Source organism: Hippocampus zosterae, chromosome 1, assembly GCF_025434085.1.
Source record: "Hippocampus zosterae strain Florida chromosome 1, ASM2543408v3, whole genome shotgun sequence".
Classification (NCBI taxonomy): Eukaryota; Metazoa; Chordata; class Actinopteri; order Syngnathiformes; family Syngnathidae; genus Hippocampus; species Hippocampus zosterae.
This window is the reverse complement of record NC_067451.1, coordinates 22,651,155-22,677,385: the sequence shown is the minus strand read 5'-3', so window position 1 is coordinate 22,677,385 and position 26,231 is coordinate 22,651,155. Positions and strand designations below refer to the sequence as shown.

At 42.4% G+C, this 26,231-nt stretch overlaps 2 long non-coding RNA genes across 2 annotated transcripts; both read left to right on the top strand.

The window, feature by feature from the left end:
* The first annotated feature begins 18,634 nt into the window (after positions 1-18,634).
* On the top strand, positions 18,635-21,149 carry LOC127611163 (uncharacterized). Its single transcript, XR_007965248.1, has 5 exons — positions 18,635-18,993; positions 19,162-19,251; positions 20,212-20,304; positions 20,403-20,504; positions 20,610-21,149. It is a non-coding gene; the product is annotated as an uncharacterized LOC127611163 (long non-coding RNA).
* A 78-nt stretch (positions 21,150-21,227) lies between these two features.
* On the top strand, positions 21,228-23,903 carry LOC127611192 (uncharacterized). The gene is made up of 3 exons (XR_007965270.1): positions 21,228-21,651; positions 21,721-21,798; positions 23,552-23,903. It is a non-coding gene; the product is annotated as an uncharacterized LOC127611192 (long non-coding RNA).
* Positions 23,904-26,231: the final 2,328 nt, after the last annotated feature.

The window sequence follows — 26,231 nt, the reverse complement described above, 5'->3', positions numbered from 1 at the left end:
CAAAACCCCATTTCAAAAGAGCTTTTCCCAAAAATGTGGAAGATGAAGTTGTGCCTAGAGTAATAATATTATGTCCTATCCATTTTTTTTCACTGAGTGAAGAACAGCCCACATAGGCCACTTTTGCTCCCTCCTCCATCTATACAGTGCCGCTAGTCATTTACAACTATCCATTAACTGCGCCAGTACGACGGGTGTAGGATGAGGGGAAAATGGTTGTTGCTCTCTTAAAAGGATTTTCTGAGCGATGGAAAAACATTAACATGAACCGAAGTAACAAGAAATGGGTCATTGGATAAGCATAAAGAGAGAAATGACATAGTATTAAAGATAGTAGAAAAAATTTGCATTAGCAGAAAGTCCCCCCCAAATGAATAACTGTGCTCTATGGCCCGCACTCCCCTCCCCCCCCCCACCCCCACTTAAGTGTAGCCTTTTCATGCCAAACTCCTTTTTTCTGTGGAATTTGAGGATCACACCATTGACTGTATGGACCAAATGGCGCCTTGTCAATGGTTTGTTAACATACACATTAGTACAACTGCACGCTCGAATACTGCATCCCAAATTCTGTCTTTTTAATATTGTTCAGTTTTGATTGCCACTGGCAGAGAGCGATTCATTTTGGTTGAGAGAGGTGTTCTGTAGCACAGTGAGCTTGCATTGCCACATTTGATCACATTTTTTTCTTTTGAATTTGTTTAATTGTCCAAGTGTGCCTCAGGTTGTAGTATGAGATATGATGGGAACCCTTTCACAGTCCTCATGTTTCTCTTCTAGTTTTGGCTAGTAACTATCCAAGAAGCTTGTTAACGGGCAGCATTGCACACTGGTGATGAGGGAGAGGGAGAAAAAGGCTACGGGGGCCAGTTATCAACTCGCTGATGCCGGACCACATGGGGAGAGAGAGCAGAACATGGAGATTAATATTTCCCCCTGTCACAGAGCATCCAGCTTCCTCCCAAGCATCTGTAATGAAGAACGAAATACTTGAAAGACTATTTTGAACAGTGAGAGCGGCAATTCATTTGCAAGAGAGTGAGACGAGTGGAGAGAATATGGGGAAAAAGGGGAAAAGCCGCCAGCTACAGCTGTCGAGCTATGATAGAGACGAATGATACTTGCTGTTTTCACAGGCTATTTCCCCAAGGCTTTGTGTTCGCACAGCCAGAGATGTTTCAACCACAGAGAAGGCCATTTGTAGACCTGACGACATTCATGAGAAAATCTATAAACATTCTAGAATGTAAGTAACAGTGTGGGCAAATAAACAGTAACAAACAAGCTGTGACTTGGAATTTGTAGTTCCTTGGAAATTGAGGGATAATGCATGAGAGGTGATGTCACTAAACCAAAATTCCAAAGAGAGGAGGTGAGGACTCCAAGGCCAGTTTAATACTCTGCATTCAAGTGTGTCATAGTGTCACCAGGGGATGGCATCAAATCGGTCTGATTGAGTGCTTCCAAATAAATATGGAGTGCCGTACACTTGCCCCAAATAACAAAATCCTTTCTCATGAAAAAACAAAAAAACTTGCATACTGGCCTTATGAATTCTGACAAATTAAAAAAAAAAATTCTTGATTACCAAAAACACTGTTATGAAAACAAAAACACTTGCGTGGGACCAGAAATAAGTGTGGTTATAAGAGGTATTTTGGTGACTGTGAGAGCTTTTTAATCTGCAGGTTAATTTTTATGGTGTGAGAAAGGTTTTCTAATGAGTGTCAGGGGTTTTCTGGTCTACACCAGATAGACTTAATTCTAAGATGTATTGTCTGTGTCTGTGGGATATTCTGGGGGGCTAAGGGAGAGGTCTTTTGACTCATGTGAGTTTTGAGATGATGTGTTCAGATGATTCATCCATTCCATCCATCCATCCATCCATCCATCCATCCATCCATCCATCCATCCATCCATCCATCCATCCATCCATTTTTAATGCATAATCATGTAAATGACAATGAGGGCAAATGACATCATTCGGCAATTTTATTTACCTTTGTCAGATAGTGTTGAGCTGTATGACTGTTTAAAAACAAATGTTTTCCCATTGTTCTTTTTCCCATGGAATGCCAAAGTAAATTTAGCTTGTGTCTCATTTGCGCATCGAATGTATGGAATGTATTCAACAGCATTTAAATGAGGCTGATGCGGCATTGCCCTAAGCTGTGTTAAAAATGCAGCCCAGTGTTCTCATAGAATGTGCGGCCATCTGGCTGCACGCGATGCGCAGCTGATGCCTTGGCTCCGGTCTCCCACTCATTAAAACAACCTGTCGTGACTAGATTAAATTCGGGCCAATCTAGTAAAGCAGACCTGGGCAGAGTACGGCTCAGGGGCGACATCTGGCCCGCCCACAGTCTCTCACTGGCCCTCACAGTGACGATGAAGTCACAATAAAATGTAACTATATAGTGCTCTTATTTTGAAAGTTCTACTTTTGATGTGCACGTGTGGACGCTTGTACAAGCAAGGCAGTGAGCAAGAGCTATGACTTGTGCCAATTTCGCACATTTTCTGTTATTCTATTTACTATATCGAGGGACTTTTCCGAACCCACTAGCAACTATTTTTTCCAAACAGAGACTAGCAAATAGGACAACGTTCTACAAACTTATTTCCTGCACAATGGACAGAAGAGGGCCAAGAAGAGTTGCCCAATTCCACTTTATGCAAATCTACACTTAATACTGTACTTTCCAGGGGTCATCACTATATACATCACTGTCAATAATATACTTCACTTAACTTATATACATTAAACTATATAGCTGGGTGCCATGACCAGGAAGGGCTAATTTGAGTTGGAGGATGCTGGACAAAATTAATATTATGATTTTTAATATGAATGATGTCATTTTAATGATTGCTTCTAATTTTGTTGAGCATTTTGATTTCTTTCTTCTTTTTTTTTGTGACCCCTTTGCAAAATTAATTGTATAATCGAGCTCATTCGGTTGTAGGAAAGGTTTACTTAATGTATTGGCTGACGAGCGTGTGTGAAGCAAAATGGGGAATCAAAAATGAAATGCAATTCTCAAGTCACATCTTTTGAAAAGAGACAAGGCTTCTCTGCTATTGTGTTGTTTCTTTTTGTTTGGATGTATATTAATCCTAAAAGCCTCCCTTCATGTGGTTGAATCCTTCCCAGAAAATCTTGAATGGATCAGAATGGGGACATTGTCTAGTTACGCAACAAAGGGATACCCACTTCAAATGTTCCCTCATCTCTGGAGAAGATCTCAAAACACCAAAGGGATAGTCGTTGCTTTGGGGACCACTTTTGGAACAAGCACCCTTCATAATCCCCTGGGCATGTTTTCCAAGCCCCTTAGAGAATTGAGCAGCCGTTGCCGTGTGTACATCACTTAATTAGTTTTGCTCCCAGTTGGCTGTGGATGTGTTGAACAATCACCAAATAGCTTACATGATTTGTAGCCAATCTGACACCTCGCTTCTATATAGCCTCCCTCTCATACAACTGTCATGTACCAAAGACAAAATGAGGAGACCGGGAATGACAGATGCAAATTAGCACATACTTTACAGCAGTGGCGGCATGAGCTTCAAATGCGCCTCTGTGCGAAACCACCCCCCTCTTTGGTGCCCCCATTTCGTTTGTACCATGAGTAAGGTTAGGATCCCCGTTAAATGACGACCCAGTTCGTTTTTAGTGACGATGAGTTGATCTAACACTTGGTTCATGATTCTGCGTCAGTTTTGAGCTTCACGTTCTCTCTGTAATATGTGCACTTCTTGAGAGATGCTGCGTCACATACTGCATGTGCCAGAAACCAGCACCACTGTACATATTTCCTCAAATAATAAACTAGGAGCATTGAGATGAGACTTTTTGATAGAAATGTTTTCTTGAAGGCGGAGCTTGACAAGTCAATGTTAAGTGGATGCTCGACATGAAAATGACGTGTAACTTTTGGAACTGACATTTGTTTTTTCTCACCCAGCCTGTAGTACATCCTTAACACGCACATGCCAGCGTGAGTGGGTTGCAGTAGTATTTTGGATACGCTGTTCCGGCCGATTGGTGTGTGGGTTTAACGGTGGGCATTTTTTAAACACAAATAAATCTCCATGATGTGAAACATCCACCCTACGTGCGTCATCCACATGCTGTATGGTTCCTATACGGTTATGAGAGCTGCACTGTTATATAACCTGGGGATTGAATCCGTCCAAGTCTTTAGCTTGCTAGGAAGGCATTCGCTATACGTAGGCGCGCACCACTTCTTCATTCCTCCTACACTGAGCCTACAAGATTTGACTCATGCACTGTTCTGCACCGTATCTCACACAGTGCGTCATGAAAGACAGGACTTTTCAATTCACTGCAGGATCATAACAACACAACAGAAGCTTCATCTCATTATAGTGAACCCCCGTGTATCTTGTGGGACATGTTCCAGACTCGCATGCAAAGGGTCATCGAAAACATTAAAGAGAAACCTTAGGGGAAAAAAAACAATAAATAAATAAATAAATGCATGCTCTGTAATTTCAGCCCTCCCATATAATTTAAACAGCATTACAATTAATAGAATTAAATATTGTATAATTAAACACCAATATGTTCGACCATATAATTTACATGACAGAGATCTACTTGCTGTGTATCCTTATTTTTCATTATGGATAGAAAGATAAATCGGTAGGTATGTAGAATAAGAGCAAGATGTGCAGTACATGTAGTAGTCTTAGATCACGGGTATCCAAATCCAGTCCTCGAGGGCCGCTATCCTGCATGTTTTACACGTTGCCCTCCTCCAAAATGCACGATTCAAATGACCATCTCATCAGCAAGCTCTGCAGAAGCCCGATGACGATCCTAATCATTTGAATCTGATATGCCGGTAGGGGGAAAACATCGAAAAAGGTAGCAGATGTGGACACTGTCTGGCCTGTCTGAGATGACCGAATGCATTGTTGACAACTAATGCCAGGCTCCATGATAGCTGGCAATCTGAAAAACTATTAACCAGGTAAGACCTCGACTTCCACTCAAATAATTAAAGGGCGGAAAAAATAACTCCCTCCCAATACAGGCCCTCACACAAACCTGTTGCTAGGAAACCCTTCATAAGACTTGTGGAGAAGCTATCAAGCATCAACGCACCTGAAAATACATTTGCTGCATCATGGGGAGCAAGATGAAGATAAATACAGAAATATCAACGTGCTGCATTAGCTGCAAGTCCTGCCGCACACTGAGCGGCGAGGCTGAGCACCACTCGGTGGACCATACAGATGCCGACTTTTTCTACTGATATCCTGCAACAGAAAACTGTAAATGTGTATCTGACTTCTAGGCTTCATATACAATATACAGTATTGTATTCTATTTTTAGAACCACAAAAACATGACGCGATTGTCAAGGAAGATGTGGATTTCCCCAAATATAGGTAATGGGCAATAAAGGGGCGCAAGGATATTCCTGTTGGCAATGTTTGTCGAATTTTTCCAATGCAGTGTGGCTTGCGCTTCTGTTTTAAGTCCGTTATTTATTTATTTATTTATTTTTTCACTGCTCTGTGATTTGCTGTCTTTTCAGTTGCTCTTTGTTTTGTCACTGGGAAGCTTCACGTGTCCATCATGAAAGCAGTTTTGACTAGTATTGATGTTGTTCAAGCACTTGGACAAAGTACAATGTCACCCGCAATACAGAGTTAGAGAGCTGGTGGTCAAACGGTTGTAAATGAGATTGTTGATGAAACTAAACTATTAGGTTTTAGAGGGAAAATATTTCAAAATGTGTATTTTCTTCCAAAAAAATAAAGGAACTTGTCTCCTCAATTTTGGCGACGAAAGGTAGAAACTGTATTTTTCTTGAATATTCACAGTTTACTGGGTAAAGAATCGAATAATGTATTATCCATCCATCCACTTTCAACACCTCCTATCTTGAACAGGGTCACGGGAATTGCTGGGGCTTACCCCCGCTGATTTTGGACGAAAGGCGGAATAACCCCTGAACTGGTCGCCAGTCAGTCACAGGGCACATTTAGAAACGAACAACATACCACATTTGGATCATCACCGAGTGGGAATCGATCCCGCACTGCTCGCACACGAGTCAGGCAAGTGTACCACTACAGTACTACATCAACGACTCTAAAACATTCAAACTCCACACAGGAAGGCCAGAGCCAAAATCAAACCCTGCACCTCTGACTGTGAGGCTGGTGCTCTAACCAGTAAGCCACAGGGCCACCCTAATGTATTATCATTTGGCCAAACGATATCCTCTTGGTGAGGTTCGTTCTTTCTGTCCTGTTGTTTTGGCATCATCGTCGTTCAGAGCCATTAATAAAGTCAAAACGTGCAGTCAGTTTGGATCATTTAGCAACTGCGCGTATGATGCCATGAGCATGCATTTTTTTTTTCCTCGGCCGCCACAAAACACACTTATTTTCCTAATTTGCTTTTCTAACTGCTGCCTCTGCTGTCTCGTACTGCAGTGGCTCCGGTTGAGATGCGGGAGGTGGGGGTGGAGGAGTCAAAGAAGAGTGAGAGAAGAGGCCGAAAAATAGAAGATGACATTCATGACAGGACTTGAGTAAGTCACTTTGATCAGCCACATTATTTGAAATGTTACTCCGTCCATCCATTTTCAATCATGCTTGTCCTCGAGAGGGTGTGGGGGGCTTGAGCTTTTGGGCTGACTTTGGCCCAGGGGGACTTTGGGCAAGAGGCAGAGTACACCTTGGACTGGTCCGCAGCCAATTGCAGGTCAAATTACTCTTCAGGCTTGAGTTACTATTCAAATTAAGGCTGAAGTTTGTCATGTCGGCATATTAAAAAATAAGCAGTCTACTAAGATACAGGAATGTTTTGTGCTTTGGTCCAGTTAACACACGCTCACACACAAACACAAAGTAAACCGTACTGTCCGTGACTCATAAAATATCAGCATTCCCTCAGTAACTCTTCTTGCATAATGGATGGACCTTCAAGGATTATACACCCACTCAATACCCCTGCAAATGTCCATGACTTAAAGCACACTGTAGTCATACATACATACATACATGCACATAAATAATATTATATTATAATAATATATATAATAATATATTATTCTGCATAAATAATAAATAAATATATACTGTGTGTGTGTGTGTGTGTTCTTGTACTCACTACATTGTGAGGACCGGCGTGAGTTTTTAACCAACGGAGTGAGGACATTTTGACGAAGTGAGGACATTTTGGCCGGTCCTCACTTTGACACCCTCTAAATCAACTCCAAAGTGTCCAAAACGGGTACCCTGTGCTTTTCCCCAAAGGTCCCCAGAATGGGTCCATGTTGAGAATTTTTCGCCGGGAATTCACACCCTTTTTGCTCTCTACTGCAGCTTCTGTCGAAATTCAGTACTGCACCAACTTCACACTTTTTGCTCTCTACTGCAGCTCGTGTCAAAATTTGGTACTGCAACAATTTCACACTTTTTGCTCTCTACTTCAACTAGTGTCGAAATTTGGTACTGGACCAAAATTATAAATGACAAATCCCCTTGCTGCTCTTTGAAGAGCCACCTTGAGAAATAGTTATTTAAGATAAGATATCCTTTATTCGTCCCACAATGGGGAAATTTACAGCCTCCAGCAGCAAGAATGTATGTAGAAAGAAGAAAGGAGAAAGAAAAAAAACCAAACATCTTTCAATTAAATACAATATGAACACAAATGGATAAAAATTATTATTTTTATCCATTTGTCCTCTGCCTTTTATCCATTTTATTATTTTTATAAAATGGATAAAAATAATAATTTTTATCCATTTTATCCACAAATGGATAAAAATTATTATTTTGTGTTCATATTGCATTTAATTGAAAGATGTTTATTTTTTTCTCTTTCTTCTTTCTACATACATTCTTGCTGCTGGAGGCTGTAAATTTCCCCAGTGTGGGACGAATAAAGGATATCTTATCTTAAATGGATAAATCGCAGTACTATTTACAATTTTCCTTCACATCATTTAATTATTATTATTATGATTGTTATTTTTTATTCATCAGCCTGACAGCAGTCGGTAGGAACGAGCGTCGGTATCTCTCCTTCTTGCAGCGCGGGTGTAACAGTCTCTGGCTGAAGGAGCTACCAAGTGCTGTCACAGGGCGGGCTGGAGGGGGTGGCAGGGACTGGCCATCATAGCTTTTTTTTGTTTGTTTTTCAAAGACCTTTACAAGTTATGTGAATTCAATTTTTTTGTGAGGAATGTATTTTATTGAATGTGTTTGTTCTGAGTTTGTGTTGGACTCCTATTATTTCCATGTGATTTGGTTAAATGTATCCGATTAAAATTGGAAATGCAATTAATAACAGTACCCAAATTAAGTAAAGCCTCAGTCCTACCCAAAATCCACCATCATTTTTGGAAAACTTTAATTGTATTCAATAGAACGCAATGAAGGGACATAGAATTTTTTTCTTGTCTACATTACATTTTACATTGTCTAGATCCAAAAGTACTGTACTTAAACAAGTAGAAAAATGTATTACATCACAAAAGAGAGGTTCGAGGCTCGTTAAAGCCACTTTTCATCAGTTGTTTTTGTTGAGGCACAAATAAACGTTGCATTTAGCATAATTTTAAACTGTCTGACCATTACAATTGGACAAAGAAAATAGCACTTTAAAACGATCTGACATATCTCTTCAATGTGTACACATACAGTGAACAACTGTGACATCAGCTCAATGAAATGTAGAGTGAAACTGAAATGAACAGATTTAAACACTAACCTCGTGTACATAAATACAACACAAATCATCTGGTACTAAACAAAGACATAAATGCAGCTCGAAGTGTGACAAACAACGATAAACAAGGCGTTTTCGCGATTCTTTCAAATGCTAATTAGCTCGCTAGCACCGACCTAGCATCGTCGCTATGTTGTTAGCATTCATTTAGCATCATCGCTATGTCGTTAGCAGTACTGTACTCTGAGCTAGCGAGTTTCAATGACAACAATTGAAGAAAAACGATCTCCGAAACACATTTCTAAATAATTCTAAGCACAATCAGACTTACAGCCATTGCTTTCGAAGGTGAAACGAAAGGAATATAACTCAGGAGGACCAGTTGCAACGACCACAATCGGGCTTTCTGGAACGATTAGTCTGCTACCAGCACGGCGTCTGCTACCCACAATGCACCGCGATAACTAAATGAATATTCTAAACACGATTTCTATTAATGAAATGGCCCGAAACTTTTACTGTGGGCAGAACACTTACATACAGGAGTTTATGAATAAAATGTGTGCGAGAATTGAAAGCCGTTGAGAGACGGCATCGTGTTTGCACATGGTGGCCAACTCCTGCTGAGTGCATCAAGCCGAATTAATCAAATATCTTATCATAAAATAACTTATCATGGGGATTGACAATAGGATGGCACATATTTTTATTTTATTGGATGGATTCTGGAGTTGGTGTGAATTCACAAATACTGCGAGAATTCAGCTTGCAGGCATGGTTTTCCTTAGAAGAGGCTGTGAATCAGTCGCCAAATGTCCGTATGACCAATGTTCCCTCTAAATTGTGCTCGTGAGCAATTTTGCGTAGCTCTCGTGCTCCCAGCCGCACACGGTGATGCTGGCGCGCACAACGCGCAGCTGCAGGCAACATTGAAGGGGTGTTCACACGGCACACATTTGCTCCGGCCCTGCACCGATGTATTTTGTTGCGATATATTTTGCACCGCAGCAAAATGTGTGGAGCGTTCACACGAACAAAGCCGCTGAGCATGTCAGCACCGGCACAGCGTCGTGCAGCCCCACTTGCGTTCAAACGGCAGTTTCTGCAGCGGAGCAAAACGACAGAAAACAAATGAGCTGTCGTGTTGTTGTTTTTTTTAAACGTATACACAACTCAAGGACTACTGGACAGGCACGTCCTTCTCCTTCTCGGTCTCCGTGCCTTCTGCTCGAGAGTGACCGCCCCCGAAAAACGCAAATCAACGATGACTTCAATGACACTCAGAAAAGCAAACACGTAATGCGCCAAACAGAAAATCAGAGAGGAAATCACAAAATAAATTATATGGGGGTGGGGGGTTGTGAGCACACAACAAAGGAACAAACTACACAAACAACTCCGAGACAGTCCAGTCTCCTACAAAAGGAAAGATGTTACCAGCTAAGTCTTGTGTCGTTATTAAACAAACACATGCAGTCCGACAGAGCGTGAAAGCAACGCATTCTCGCCGTACGTAAACTCTTCACAAGCATTTGCTCTGGAGCAAATTTAACCCAGTTGCGTTCACACGTGCAAATTTACATCGGTGCTGCTGCGCAAACGAGCTTTTGCTCCGGAGCAAATTTTTAAACCACCTCCCTGTGGTGGATCAAATTTGGTCCGGTGTAAGCTGTTTTCCGGGGCTACGCCGGAGCTAATTTGCACGCGTGAACGCTCTACTGGGGCAGCCCCGGTGTAGCACCGGACCAAATTTTGCCGTGTGAACACCCCTTGAGACCGCTTAATTCACGAAAACCATATGTGGACATAGTTTACAAGCCCCTTAAATGAGCCTCTTTGTTTGTTTGAACCTCTTTCACACTTTTCGGTGGACAGGAGACTAGAAATGTTTGTGTTAAACTAAATGACATGCTTTCCATGATTAATGAGTAGGCAGTGTGGGACCATATTGCTACAGGTTGTATTGAGACTTGATTATTCTTGAAAAGACCCATGCTAAAATAAAAGTAACGAATGAGGGCTGGTATATATGTTACAACTCTCTATTCAGTGGTTTGATTTTTGCTTGTTTTGTAACATATCTGCTTCATGTAACTTGTGATCTCAGGTTTTAGACAGGTGTAACGCTTGTTTGATTTTGCTCACCGTGGTCCAAGTAATACTCAGGCAGTTTGTGTGAATGCTATTACAAATGGAAAATTAGAAGAAATATTGCTCATGACCTTGCTGCATGTCCACACGAATGACTCAAACTTAAATACTGTGGAATATTGCATGTTTCAAGTATGCCGACTCTAATCAGAATTTGAAAATGCTAGCTTAAAGCTCTTCTCATGGTCTCACCACCCGTGGGAGGGGTCAAAGGGGTCGGGTGCAATGCGAGCTGGGCGGCAGCCAAAGGCGGGGACCCTGGCGGTCCGATCCTCGGCTGCAGAAGCTAGCTCTTGGGACATGGAATGTCACCTCTCTGGCAGGGAAGGAGCCCGAACTGGTGTGTGAGGCAGAGAAGTTCCTACTGGATATAGTCGGACTTGCCTCCACACACAGCCTAGGTTCTGGACAGCTGAGCAACGCTGTCTTGGGTGGTGATCGAGGGGAGGTCAAGTTGGAGATAGTGAGTGATTGGAAAGAAAAGCCACCAGCTGTTATAGGTCTCATTTTGGAGCAAAGAGCCCTCATTTTGTGACTACTCTTGTTATAATGTATTTTGTTCATATACCTGTACTGTATACTGCCGTTTTTGTGTTATTTGTGTTGTTGGGGCATATATTTTTGCATTTTACTGCATGTGTTCTTACACATGTATTTTGTTAACATACTTGCATGTTCATAAAGGACGTGTACCATAGTCATGTCCCACATAAGGAAATTCTGTTATCAAGACTGATTGAGCAACGCAACCATGATTTCTACTAAAGAATACTTACTGTTGTTACTTATTGGATGCAAATCATAATGATCCAGTTGAAATGTCCAAATCAGAATGAAACAAATTGGATATGCTGGGAACACTTCTGCAATACAGTACCTAACTCATTTTTTCTTGCAAAGTGTTGTGGCTGGCTTCTGCGCAGCTCTGCTAATTGAAATGTAAACAAACTCATGTCTGGGGGGAGGGGTGCTGCAAAAACTTCGTTTTGGAGCAGGTAACAGCCGCTCCTCTTCATGGCCAATGACTAAGTCAATTATCAAAATTGCCACAGCCTTTTTGAACTTTGAGGTCTGCTGTGAAGGCGAGCATGATCAATTTTGAGCAACATCTACATACAGTATTTGAGTAACTAGGCTCACCAATGTCACATACTCCGCGCACACACAGTATATTTAAACTGACTTACAATTTTACAATTGTTTTTAAAGCAACATAATTCCAAACTCTAATATGGAATTTAGATGAAACAATTATTTACTTATTGAATGCAAGTCATATTTTCCAGTTTCAATGTCCAAAGCTGAATGAAATAAATTGGATATGCTGGGGACACTTCTGCAATACAGTACCCAACTCATTTTTTTCTTGCAAAGCATTGTGGCTGGCTTCTGCGCAGCTCTGCTAATTGAAATGTAAACAAACTCATGTCTGGGGGGAGGGGTGCTGCAAAAACTTCGTTTTGGAGAAGGTAACAGCAGCTCCTCTTCATGGCCAATGACCAAGTCAATTATCAAAATTGCCACAGCCTTTTTGAACTTTGAGGTCTGATGTGAAGGAGAGCATGATAAATTTTGAACATTTACATACAGTATTTGGGTAACGAGGATCACCAATGTCACATACTCCTAAAATAATTACAGCAAATAAAATTATATATATGTTCACAAACACAACCGCACACACAGTATATTTAAACTGACTTAAAAATTTACAATTGTTTTTAAAGCAACATAATTCCAAACTCTAATATGGAATTTAATCGTTTCTTGGTTTCTTGGAATTGGAATTCTTTACTTATTGAATGCAAGTCATATTTTCCAGTTTCAATGTCCAAAGCACAATAAAATGAATTGGATTTTCTGGGGCCCTCCGTGAGTCGTCACCTTACCGTGGTGGAGGGGTTTGTGTGTCCCAATGATCCTAGAAGCTAAGTTGTCTGGGGCTTTATGCCCCTGGCAGGGTCACCCATGGCAAACAGGTTCTAGGTGAGGAGCCAGACAAAGCACGGCTCAAAGACCCCAATGATGAATACAATAAATGGATCTAGGTTTCCCTTGCCCGGACGCGGGTCACCGGGGCCCCCCCTCTGGAGCCAAGCCTGGAGGTGGGGCTCGTTGGCAGGCGCCTGGTGGCCGGGCCTACACCCATGGGGCCCGGCCGGGCACAGCCCGAAGAGGCAACGTGGGTCCCCCTTCCCATGGGCTCACCACCCATGAGAGGGGCCAAAGGGGTCGGGTGCAATGTGAGCTGGGCGGCAGCCAAAGGCGGGGACCCTGGCGGTCCGATCCTCGGCTGCAGAAGCTAGCTCTTGGGACATGGAATGTCACCTCTCTGGCAGGGAAGGAGCCCGAGCTGGTGTGTGAGGCAGAGAATTTCCGACTGGATATAGTCGGACTTGCCTCCACACACAGCCTGGGTTCTGGTACCAGTTCTCTCGAGAGGGGTTGGACTCTCTTTCACTCTGGAGTTGCTCACGGTGAGAGGCGCAGAGCAGGTGTGGGCATGCTCATTGACCCCCGGCTCAGTGCCTGTAAATTGGGGTTCACACCGGTGGACGAGAGGGTTGCATCCCTTCGCCTGCGGGTGGGGGGACGGGTCCTGACTGTTGTTTGTGCATATGCACCAAACAGCAGCTCAGCATACCCACCCTTTTTGGAGTCCTTGGAGGGTGTGCTAGAGAGTACTCCTGCTGGGGACTCCCTTGTTCTACTGGGGGACTTCAATGCTCACGTGGGCAATGACAGTGAGACCTGGAGGGGCGTGATTGGGAGGAACGGCCCCCCCGATCAGAACTCGAGTGGTGTTTTGTTATTGGACTTCTGTGCTCGTCACGGACTGTCCATAACGAACACCTTGTTCAAACATAAGGGTGTCCACATGTGCACTTGGCACCAGGACACCCTAGGCCGTAGTTCCATGATCGACCTTGTGGTCGTGTCATCGGATTTGCGGCCGCATGTTCTGGACACTCGGGTGAAGAGAGGGGCGGAGCTGTCAACTGATCACCACCTGGTGGTGAGTAGGCTCCGATGGTGGGGGAAGATGCCGGTCCGTCCTGGCAGACCCAAACGTATTGTGAGGGTTTGTTGGGAGCGTCTGGCGGAATCCCCTGTCAGAAGGAGTTTCAATTCCCACCTCCGACAGAGCTTTTCCCATGTTCCGGGAGAGACGGGGGACATTGAGTCAGAGTGGACCATGTTCCGTGCCTCTATTGTTGAGGCGGCCAATCTGAGTTGTGGCCGTAAGGTGGTTGGTGCCTGTCGTGGCGGCAACCCTCGTACTCGCTGGTGGACACCAGCAGTAAGGGATGCCGTCAAGCTGAAGAAGGAGTCTTATCGAGCCTTTATGGCCTGTGGGACCCCAGAGGCAGCTGACGGGTACCGACTGGCCAAGCGGAAGGCAGCTTTGGTGGTCGCCGAGGCAAAAACCCGAGCGTGGGAAGAGTTTGGTGAGGCCATGGAAGCCGACTTCCGGACGGCTTCGAGGAAATTCTGGTCCACCATCCGGCGTCTCAGGAGGGGGAAGCAGTGCACCACTAACACTGTGTACAGTGGGGATGGGGTGCTGCTGACTTCGACTCGGGACGTTGTGAACCGGTGGGCAGAGTACTTCGAAGACCTCCTCAACTCCACCAACACGCCTTCCTTGGAGGAAGCAGAGCCTGGGGACTCTGAGGTGGGCTCTCCTATCTCTGTGGTTGAAGTCACCGATGTGGTTAAAAAGCTCCTCAGTGACAAGGCCCGGAGTTCCTCAAGGCTCTGGATGTTGTGGGGCTGTCCTGGTTGACACGCCTCTGCAACATCGCGTGGTCAACAGGGAGAGTGCCTCTGGATTGGCAGACCGGGGTGGTAGTCCCTCTTTTTAAAAAGGGGGACCGGAGGGTGTGTTCCAACTACAGAGGGATCACACTCCTCAGCCTCCCTGGTAAGGTCTATTCAGGGGTGCTGGAGAGGAGGGTCCGTCAGGAAGTCGAGCCTCAGATTGAGGAGGAGCAGTGTGGTTTTCGTCCCGGCCGTGGAACAGTGGCCCAGCTCTACACCCTTAGCAGGGTTCTCGAGGGTATGTGGGAATTCGCCCAACCAGTCTACATGTGTTTTGTGGACTTGGAGAAGGCGTTTGACCATGTCCCTCGGGGAGTTCTGTGGGGGGTGCTTCGTGGGTATGGAGTACCGAACCCCCTGTCTCGGAGTTGTTTGTTCCTTTGTTGTTTGTTCACAACCCCCCGCCCCCCATAGGATTTATTTTGTGATTTCCTCTCTTGATTTTCAGTTTGGCGCATTAGTGTTTGCTTTTATGAGTGTCACTGAAGTCATCGTTCATTTACGTTTTCTTGGGTGGTCACTCTCGAGCAGAAGGCATGGAAACCGAGAAGGAGAAGGACGTGCCGGTCCAGTAGTCGCTTGAGTTGTGTATATACAGTACGTTTCAAAAAGAACCAACACGACAGCTCGTTTGTTTTCTGTCGTTTTGCTCCGCTGCAGAAACTGCCGTGTGAAGCGGCTTTTTACGTGTGAACGCTCCACACAATTTGCTGCGGTGCAAAATATATCGCAACAAAATATATCTGTGCAGCGCCGGCGCAAATGTGTGCCGTGTGACCAGCACTTTTGTCAATCAGTTCCTACAACAGCAAATCGCAACCGGCCCCTTGCTAGGTTCTGATAACCTTCAATCTTGGCTCCGGCCTCCCTGTATGGAGTTTGCATGTTCTCCCCGGGCCTGTGTGGGTTTTCTCCAGGTACTCCGGTTTCCTCCCACATTCCAAAAACATGCATGAAAGAATAATGGAACACTCTAAATTGTCCCTAGGTGTGAGTGTCAGTATGGATGGTTGTTCATCCATGCGTGTCCTTTTAGAACAGCTTTTCACATGGCTACACTGTAAAAATGAACTTTTGGTTTGAAAAAAAAAGATGTCTACATTAGAGATTGTGCAGGACAGCTGCGTCTTTGTCAGTGGCTAAGTACCCACTCGTTGATGAGTACCTAAGAATGCAATGGACAGTAATTAGGGTGTGACACATATTTGGTTTCGGGGGGGGGCGGGGGGGGGACAAAGTGGAGACTCGCTTCGTTGACGCAAAGTTTCACATCAAGGTGAGGGGCCTGAAATTAGCGTCTTGTAGCCCGCGAGTGTGAGACGCCTGTATTAAATTAAGAAACATTTCACATCTTTTTGGAAAGGCAGGTTGGAAATATAGGTTGTTATTTCAGTATTATTGGATGACTACATTGATAAACTACAACTTGAGCCCTTCTGACAGTTTCGTGGTCTATTGGTTTCAATGGCAGCACTGTTAAATGCTGGATGCGGAAGGGAGCCGGTCACCTTGTTGAAGTGAAGTTGTAGTCTTGGAAGTAGGAAAAATGGACAAACATAAATATGGAACAGCTTTGACAATATCCCAAACTGTAATAACCGAAGCAGAGCATTGCATACACAGTGTGGGCGTTTTATTTGTTTTAATTTCTTTGATTGATAAATTAATAACTAAAGTGTTTTGAAATGTTGTTACAATACTTTATGTAGTTTAGTAATTTTTGTGAATTTCTGATTATGTTATATGAAACGTTAAAGTGAGAAGACCATGAAAGGGTTAATCATGTTTAAGTAGAGTTTTCGCTCCGAAGTTGCTGCTCTGCCCATCCCCCCGCTCTCCCCCTCGCATCAATTAAGAAGCGGTTGGCTTCAAAGGCTGGAGGAGCGTTGTCTTCACGCGATACTTTTCGGCGCACTCAAGCCATTTATATTTCTATACCGGGACAACCAACACCATTTGGCTTTTTGACAACATGGAGAAAACACGGAGAAGACTGTTGTTACAATACTTTATGTAGTTTAGTAATTTTTGTGAATTTCTGATTATGTTATATGAAACGTTAAAGTGAGAAGACCATGAAAGGGTTAATCATGTTTAAGTAGAGTTTACGCTCCGAAGTTGCTGCTCTGCCCATCCCCCCGCTCTCCCCCCTCGCATCAATTAAGAAGCGGTTGGCTTCAAAGGCTGGAGGAGCGTTGTCTTCACGCGATACTTTTCGGCGCACTCAAGCCATTTATATTTCTATACCGGGACAACCAACACCATTTGGCTTTTTGACAACATGGAGAAAACACGGAGAAGACTGTTGTTACAATACTTTATGTAGTTTAGTAATTTTTGTGAATTTCTGATTATGTTATATGAAACGTTAAAGTGAGAAGACCATGAAAGGGTTAATCATGTTTAAGTAGAGTTTACGCTCCGAAGTTGCTGCTCTGCCCATCCCCCCGCTCTCCCCCCTCGCATCAATTAAGAAGCGGCTGGCTTCAAAGGCTGGAGGAGCGTTGTCTTCACGCGATACTTTTCGGCGCACTCAAGCCATTTATATTTCTATACCGGGACAACCAACACCATTTGGCTTTTTGACGACATGGAGAAAACACGGAGAAGACTCGCCCCTAACCGGGAGCACCACCGTCAGAATGAGAATGCTCAGGTAAGTAATCACCCTTTCTTTGTCGAGAGACGGGTACCCGCGAATACGAGTGTCGTCGTAACAATCTGCGTACTGAGCACCGAAGGGCTTGTTACTCGCGGCGTACTGTAAACTCTAGGCCGATTTTAATTTAAAGCTGCTTTCTGTAGTTTTTTTTTCTACACGAAGAAACAATGGCAAACTACGAACACAGCAATTTAGGAACAACGCACATGGCTTGCGCTCAGGCGGTTACGGCAAGGCCGCGTCGCGTTGAATTTATGTGGTCTATATTTCGGCAAAAATGAGACAGAAATTGTTAGTTTCTGTACTCGTACCGAATTAAAATAAGTAGACAAATGAACCAGTGCTCTGGCTCGCTGTATTATATTAAACTAGACATGTTTAGTCTAGCCAGAAACCATTTTTTCTCGAGAAAAATTTATTTTTTAAATTAAATACCGAATGAATGAGGCGGATTGCAGGCCAACGCGAGCTGCTTTACTGTGTTTTTAAATGCCAGTTGCTTAATTTCACAGAGCATCCGAAGCGTGTATCCAACATGAGTTTTATCATCACAGGTTCAAATACTACTCTGTACCATTTTATTTATTACTATCATATTTTGAGTTAATTTACATAATCATATTCATTTTACTCTTTTTTCTGCCTGTCAACTAAAATGTCCATAGATTTTTGCCCAGTTTTTAATTTAATAAATTATTTGTCTCTTTTCCATGAGACTAGAAAATGCATGCTGATTAACTCATACTTTGTTTTATTAATGGCGGTTTTAGTTCCATCTGGTCTACTTTCCATCCTGTGAAAATGTGTGACGACAAAACATTGTCGTATTTTCATGAATGCAAGTTGGAAGACAAGTGTTGAAAACATTGGCAAAGACAGATAAACTTTGTACAGAATTGCCGAGATCTAGCATAAAACTCTTTTTCACCATCTCAGTTGTCTACAAAATTAACAATTTTCCCTGTTTTTCCCTCTTCTGCCCTGATGTGTAGGCTCAAATGCGTAAAGCCCAACCATCAGGGCAACATACACCTCTTCTCAAAGAGAGGCCTGGTGCTGAGACTCATTCCGGAGCCTTCTCCACAAGGTCAACACCATCATCATCATCAGAGGAGTCTGTGTCATCCGCCCAAAGTGGAGATGACCACAAACCAGCATTCAGTGAAGGGACGGGGTCCCGGTCGTCCAACAGCAGTGGATCAGAAAAGGACCACATTGATTTGCATGAAGCTAAGGCCCTCAAGGCAAAATGTAAATCAAAACAAAACGGTATGAAATCGAAAGGAACAGAGAAGTTAAATGATGGCCAAAAAAGGAACTACCACCAATCTTCGTGGATGTGACTGCCTCAGAAAATACGCACAAGAGAGCAAGGCCAAAAACCCAGAACTGTTGAGGTCAACAAAATTAAGGAAGCATGTTGCTACCTTATGTCAGCTTCTCGACCTGAATAATCAGGAACTCGAGCAAGTTGCTCGTTTTATGGGACACGACATTGGAGTCCATTGTGAGTTTTATCGGGAGACCGATAAAACTTTCCAAGTGGCCAAGATTGCCAAACTACTGTTTGCGATGGAACGTGGGACAGAGTCGCTGAAGGGAAAGAGTCTGCAAACCCTGGAATCTGTTATCACTGGTATGTAAATTAATATATTTTTAAAGTCATCCCCTTCCATTTATTCTTTTCTCCCTCTGTCTTTGTTTCCACGACAGTGTGCATGTCTTTATCGGCATATTTTCTTTTACCTTCATATTTTAGTGTAAAATTATGTTTTCTGATTTCTGACTGTGAATATTTCAAAAGGAAGAGCACATGCAGCCACCTCAACCAAAGGTCTGAAAGGTGGCAAAAAGAGAAGACCAGATCCAGGGAGACGACAGGAAGCTCAAGATGGTATGTAATAAAAATAACATTAGTAGTCATAGCAGGAAGAGGGATGCCAATATATGCTCTAGAGTTCATGCTTGAAATTAATATAGAAACCTTGAATCATTTCAAATTAATCACATTCAAACATTAGACCTAGTGTTGACCAAATGACCTACTTCTAAGTTACAACAATTTTTAGTTAGACACCAATTGATCCCAGTTGCCTCTGCCTCTGGCACCTTTAACCAGAACCTTTTTTTCAATGATAACAATGGGCAAACAAAAGCACACACATATGTATGTCGAGTTATTTGGGGGGATGTTGCAGCAACTTGACAGGCAGCTCCCTCTCACTATCCTCACACGTGTGCTGTTCTGACACACATCTGTCCTGTGGATTAAAAGTAACGAACAATGATCAAAGACAGAACTTTTAATCAAAAAGGGAGTTAGTGATAACATGCGATCGATACCGTTCTAATACCGTTAAACTACAACTGATTAAAGCTGGTTAGCATGTCGACCTCACAGTGCAAAGGTGCAGGGTTCAATTCCGGTCCCAGTCTTCCTATGTGGCGTTTGCTTATTTTTCCCACCACATACCTGCGTGGGCTTACTCCAAGTACTTCGGTTTCCTCCCACATTCCCATAACATGCATGGCCGATTGAACACTCTAAATTGTCCCCAGGTGTGAGTTTGAGATGGTTGTCTCTGTGTGCCCTGCAATTGGCTGGCAACTTGTTCAGGGTGTCCCCCGCTGACCTCCCAAAGACAGCTGGGATAGGCTCCAGCATGCCCTGCGACTCTTGTGAAGATAAAGCGGATTGGAAAATGGATGGATGTTTAGTAATTCCTTTACCTTGACAGCTCTCATTTTCTCTGTGTCCAGACCATTTGCATAACTGAGAAAACCCTTTCATTCTCGGAGCAAGAGTGAATGTCTTCCATCCATATTTACATGGTGTAAATGTCATCTTTCACAGAATGAGAAGTGCCACATTCAGCTGTAGCAACGAGATCTGATGATGAAGATGATGGAGGCGGTAACAGTACCAACTTGGACACTGAAAACACAGGTAATGCTTTCAGTTTGACTTGGACCATCTGTCACTGCACAATTGCTATGTTTCTGAGATGTAAGGAATTTCATTTGAGTACATCATCTTGCTCCAAGGCACCTACAAAAGGCCACCGAAGATGCAGTCAATTAAAGAAAGAAATTATGCTGATGACGCTGATGACGACATGAGTGATGTTTCTGGCAGTGAATATGGCGGTAATGTTTTTTTGTCCGACTTGAATCCTCTTTTGCTGTATTATTGGCATATTTCTGAGATGCATTTGGAAAGAACTTTGATTCTATCAAAACATTATTTTATAGATGGAGGGGTGTGCCATAAGACAGTTAAGAAGACTGTCAAGAAAAAAAAGACAATGTTGGGAAGACATGGATTGGGTGAGTCTCTAACATTAGCACAAGTGACATGTTACAGACCTGGCATTAGTAAGATTTTTTTTCTTACTCTAAGTCAGGGGTGTCAAACTCATTTCACTCTGTCAAACTCAGGCCACATTGGCCTCGGTAGATGTTAAGTGGGCCGAGCCATTAAAATTATACCGTACTCTGCTATAAAGAAGCACAAGAACATTCGGAAATGTAGAAATTTAATGAACATATCTTTTTACAAAACATTTCATGAAGCACCTTAGATTTCCTTAGACAAATGTGCGATTGACTTTTATCATTCACATATATGCATCGCAACTGATTGTACAAGGGCACTAAACAAGTAATTGGTGTTGAAAAATACAGTGATGCACTTTTAGATTAAAGGAGATTTGTGAAGAAAGGAATTTTTAAGCCTTGTGCATATAAATTATAAATTTAATCCCTGCCTATACCTTACAAACTAAAGAGAGTGCCATTGAATGTGTAAAGGACAATGAATTCAAATGTCCTTGATAGCATCTGCTGTTTTGGGTCCGTCCGTCTCAGTGACAGACTTAGACTGCTGTTGTCTTCTTCTCAAAACAATGTGTCTTTCTACTCTGATCAAAACGGTGTGTCCCCTAGCGGATACTCCATGAATTGCATGTTATTCAAAATTTTCGTTCCATGTCTTTTCTGCATTTTTTTCACTTTTAAATGATCCTGCGGGCCTGATCAAACCTGCTTGCCCGCCGGCCGTATGTTTGACATCCCCGCTCCAAGTCCTGATTGTTTTTTGTACATTCCAATATATCAGGAATTACAAATGTGTATCATCAAAGCATATTCACCCAAAGTATATTATTATTATTATTTACAGTCAATGACGCATCTTTCACACATGGCCAAGAACAACCATCAACATCAGGGAGGGCCACCAAACGAAAGAGGATTGCAACACTTACACATGACGACGATGATGTTGAAGACAGCGGTGAGTCAGTGCATCGTCAACACAACTCAAAGTTTCATTACCATTATACTAACATGCCAACTTTCTTAGATGAAGAGGACAAAAAGACTGGACACAGATCTCTTGGGAAGAAGAAGACAGCAGTTCGAAAAGAACATAGTGAAGTTGGTAAGATGAATTTCTGTTGGATAGATCCGTATAACAATTTAAGAAACTCAAACAGCACAAGTCACTGTGACTTGCAGATGGAAAGACAAGTCGTTGAAGTGGTCTACTCAGTTGTAAAATTGTCTTCAATTTCTATTGTATAGCAATTTCTCTTACAGGGTTATGATATAATTTGGTTACAGTAACACACTGATTGTAATTGAATCCAATTAAAAAAAAATCTGACCAAAGAGAGATGCAGTCGAACCTCTCGACAACGAAATCATGTTTGCAGCCAGAAATATTCACATTCACACCATCACTGAGCAGGAACTGATCCCACACAAGTCATGCGAGTATACCACTACACCACAGGTGTCAAAGTCAAGGCCCAGGGGCCGGATTTGGCCTGCCACATCATTTTATGTGGCCTGCAAAAGCAAATAAAGCATGTCGAATTCCATGAGGCTTGCTAAAGTCTGAACCAAGATCTCAAAATGTCATATGAAGTCCACAAGAACAATCATTATTTTTTACTTCTGATTTTAAAAGTAGTTATCCATCAATATGTTATGAGTGGTGTATGTAATGTGGAGGTGATTAAATATGTATATGGTCTCCCAAAATTCATAATGGCCCTCCAAGGGAAACCATAACTACAATGTGGCCCATGCCAAAAATGAGTTGGTCACTCCTGCAATACACCATCAGCAACCAGAAGTTACATATTTGGTATCTGACATTTGAATGGATTGTAAAATAATGCATTTCACTGCAAACAAGGAAAACTGGTAATGCATACCGTATTAGATAATATTCATCACATATGTTGCTCTGAAATCGGCATAGTGGTTCAGGCTTTGATTGTAGCTTCGAAACATGAATGTCAACAGTGCCGCTGGATTATCATTTATCGCGGTCTCGGTGTGTCATGGATTTTTTCAAACATTCATTAAAAAAAAAAGTGAAAATGCTGCAAAAGGTCCTCAAGAGGCAGTGAAAATAATCAAAACAACAGCGAGTCACATAGAGCAACATACAGGACTGTGTTTACTGTATTTCGTTATTTATACACTAACCTAACTTATACATGTTTAAATATATTAGTATATAGCATTAAGTGCTGTTAATTACTACAAACATGCATGTATACCAGTACATTTGGCCTTATAAATATTTATACTCATACACATGTTCATATACCTATATGGAGGGTGGGGGGGTTTTGCTACTTAGCGGATTTTCGTTTATCGCGGGTGGTTTCGGTCCCCATTAACAACGATAAACGAGGGATCACTTTACTTGAAAAGACTGTTTTTTCTGTATGTTCTTCACAATAGAAGGCTTCAGAAATAGAAAACAAAAGTTTGGGGCATGCTGGAGCCTATCCTAGCTGTCATTGGGCTGTAGTCAGAGTACACCCTTTAGTGGTTGCCACCCAATTGGGGGGCCCACATAGATAAACAAGACATTAAAGGCGGAGACTTGGCAAAAAACCCCACATTAATTTTAAGGATATTGAAAAATATTAAATAATGTAAAGAGCATAACACTCATGAATCATGCCTTGAGGGAAATTGCTGCTGAGGTGTTTTTAAGTCAACAAAGTTGCTTTAAACTAGATGCCTGAAACATGTTTTGAATCAATGCATTTTTGATAGTTTTTATTCTGGTCCTGTTATCAGTCAAGGCAGCGTTCAGATTTTAATACAACTTCAAGAATGTCTGTTTATATTCAACTAAACCACTAATAACCCTCTTTTTTTCCCTCCAGAATTGGAAACTAAAAAAAGGAAGAGACCCAGACTCCAAAGGAAAGGGCAGCAATTGATCGACACCTTTCAAAATTTGTAGCATTAAAGAAAGTTCCAAGGAAAGATGACTGCGTTAAGTGTCGTAGTCAAGCATCGCCAGACCTTGAAGACCGCACATGGAGAGATATTCCACAATGAAATTATTAAAAGATATGTAATTGGGAAAAAAGCTTGAAGATGAAAGATAGAGAGAGGGAGAGACATAGGGGGGAGATAGATGAAGGGAGAGAGGGAATGGGATGAGAGAGAGGGGAGAAAAGGAATAGAGTTTGAAAGCACAGTTATTTGGTAGGGTATATGTGGGTTCATGTGTCAGGTTGTGGTGCAGCAAGTTTTTTTAGTGTGCGTTTTGAAGGTTGAAGTTTTTCAGGTGTTCTTGTACGGTAAGTTTTGAATAAGAGTACTTTTGTTTGTCAAAAATAAATCATAAAGTCAAGTTTTATTGTCAAATATGCTCTCTGTGTAATGTACAGCACAGATTAAAATACTTTCCTCTCTCAGCCACAGTGCAAACATGTGGCGTATTGAACACACAAATATCAGAACTAAATAAAACTAAATAAATGACAGTACCCTGTTAATGGTGATAAACTGTTTAAAAATAATATCTGATTATAAATTTACATCATTAAATGTTTAGTAAGGTGAACGGCACCTAATCTACTTCAAAATCATTAAGAACGCATGGCCAGTGCCCGGTCCTCACTTATCTAGTTAAAAACTTTTTCTTAACCTTTGGTGTTTTATTTAATCTAAAGGAATGTATTGCCTAAGGGCGCCCTCCTGTGTCTAGAAATGTGTCTTTTTCATTTCTTTTTCAAGCAGAAAGGGTGGTCCTCGCTTTGTAGGCCTTTTTACTCGGTCCTCACTGTGCAGCAAGTGCAGGAATGTGTGTGTGTGTGTGTGTGTGTATATATATATATATATATATATATATATATATATATATATATATATTGCGCGTCGTCCCGCACGCGGTCTGTCCTTCCGTCTGTCCCTTTTCAAAACGTACCTACTTCACCGCGCCGCTGCCACTGGACTGCCGGGCCGCCACATCACACACATTTAATTATTATTAATTAATTCTTCTATCTATCTATCTATCTATCTATCTATCTATCTATCTATCTATCAGCTTAAAGAAGAAATAAGTCCATACAAGTTCATAAAAAAATAAAATGAAAAATTATGAAATAAAAATTAACTGTACTGAATTAAAAATTCCCAAACTTTTCCAACTCTGGTCTTAACCCGTAACCCTGTCTTACAACATGCTCTGCTACAGAATGCAAGATGAGAGTTTTTCAAGAGTAAAACAGGTGCGGGGCTCTGATTAATTACTGACCACATTCACAGTAAAGGTGAATCATATGTTTAATCATTTGGGGGGGGGGGGGGGTTGTATCTATGCTGCTCTATTGGAATATGTCCTCACTTTAAACTGATCCATGGTGCAAAAAAAAAAAAAAAGACTGGGACTTGACTGTCCTGTAAAAATTATCAATGACATCATTGATTAATCAACTTTGACTCAACTTTCAGCACATTTTTGTAGATTACAAAAAATCGTTCAAAGTGTACTATCCATCAGTACTATACATACAGTATTGAAAATGTATCGATCCATATATGTTTCTGTCATCCCACTCTCCAGCTATCGTAAATCTATCCATCCATCGTGAAGACTCGCTTCTCTTTCAGAGGCAAGATTTTTCATTAAGTGCGTACAGTGTACAACTGCGCATGTGTCCTGTCCAATATGCATAATGTGACCATCATTTTGGTTCTTTTGCGTCTGGCCTCTTATCACCAACAACACCCCACCTGGATGCACTGCTGGCTTCTTCTATCATGGCCGCTTTCTCACAAGAAGGAAGGTACTGCGGAAGGAAAAAGGGTAGTGAGGGGAAAATGATTTCACAAACAGTTTGCAGGGACAGCAAGCACGTGTTCAGCAACGGCAGTTTTCAACACCTCTTTTCAATATCACTTGAAGCATCAGTTACACACTTGGCGAGGTTTTATGCTCGAAACTGAGTGCGTGTTACGGGTGGCCCTCTGCGGCTCCTGAATTGGTGGCCTTGAGTAAGGCATTCACTGGGTATTGTTGAGGTAACTCCAGGAAGTCGATATGCTCCATTGCCTCTGATTACATTCTTTACGAGAGTGTGCGTTTGTGTGTGTGCACAGTGTGGCTTATGTCCGATGAGGTGATGTCACACTCCATTATTCTCAGATTGCCCTGATGCCGCACGTGTGTGTGCGTGTGTGCGTGTGCGTGTGTGCGTGCGCGTGCGTGCCCACATAAAGCCTGTCAAGAGGGGCAATCCAGGGGCCGGTGCGAACAGGAGCACAGGAGCAGAAAGTCAACTTTTGTTAAATTACGGAAAGGACGGTAGAAGAGAGGCCAGGAAGAAAGGTTAGAGCACAAATTTCCCTCAAAGGTCTCTGTCACGTTTGGGGGGGGACTCCATCGTCTGTCCACCTTTATTACCCCAAAATCCTGTTAGACCTCGAGAGAATTTTCTGCTTCATCCGCAGACTCCTTATAACTCGGTATGCTGCATTAATATTGGTCATTATTCGCAGAGGATAAAGTATACATGCTTATGATTTTTTTTTCCAATAATGTGTGTCTAA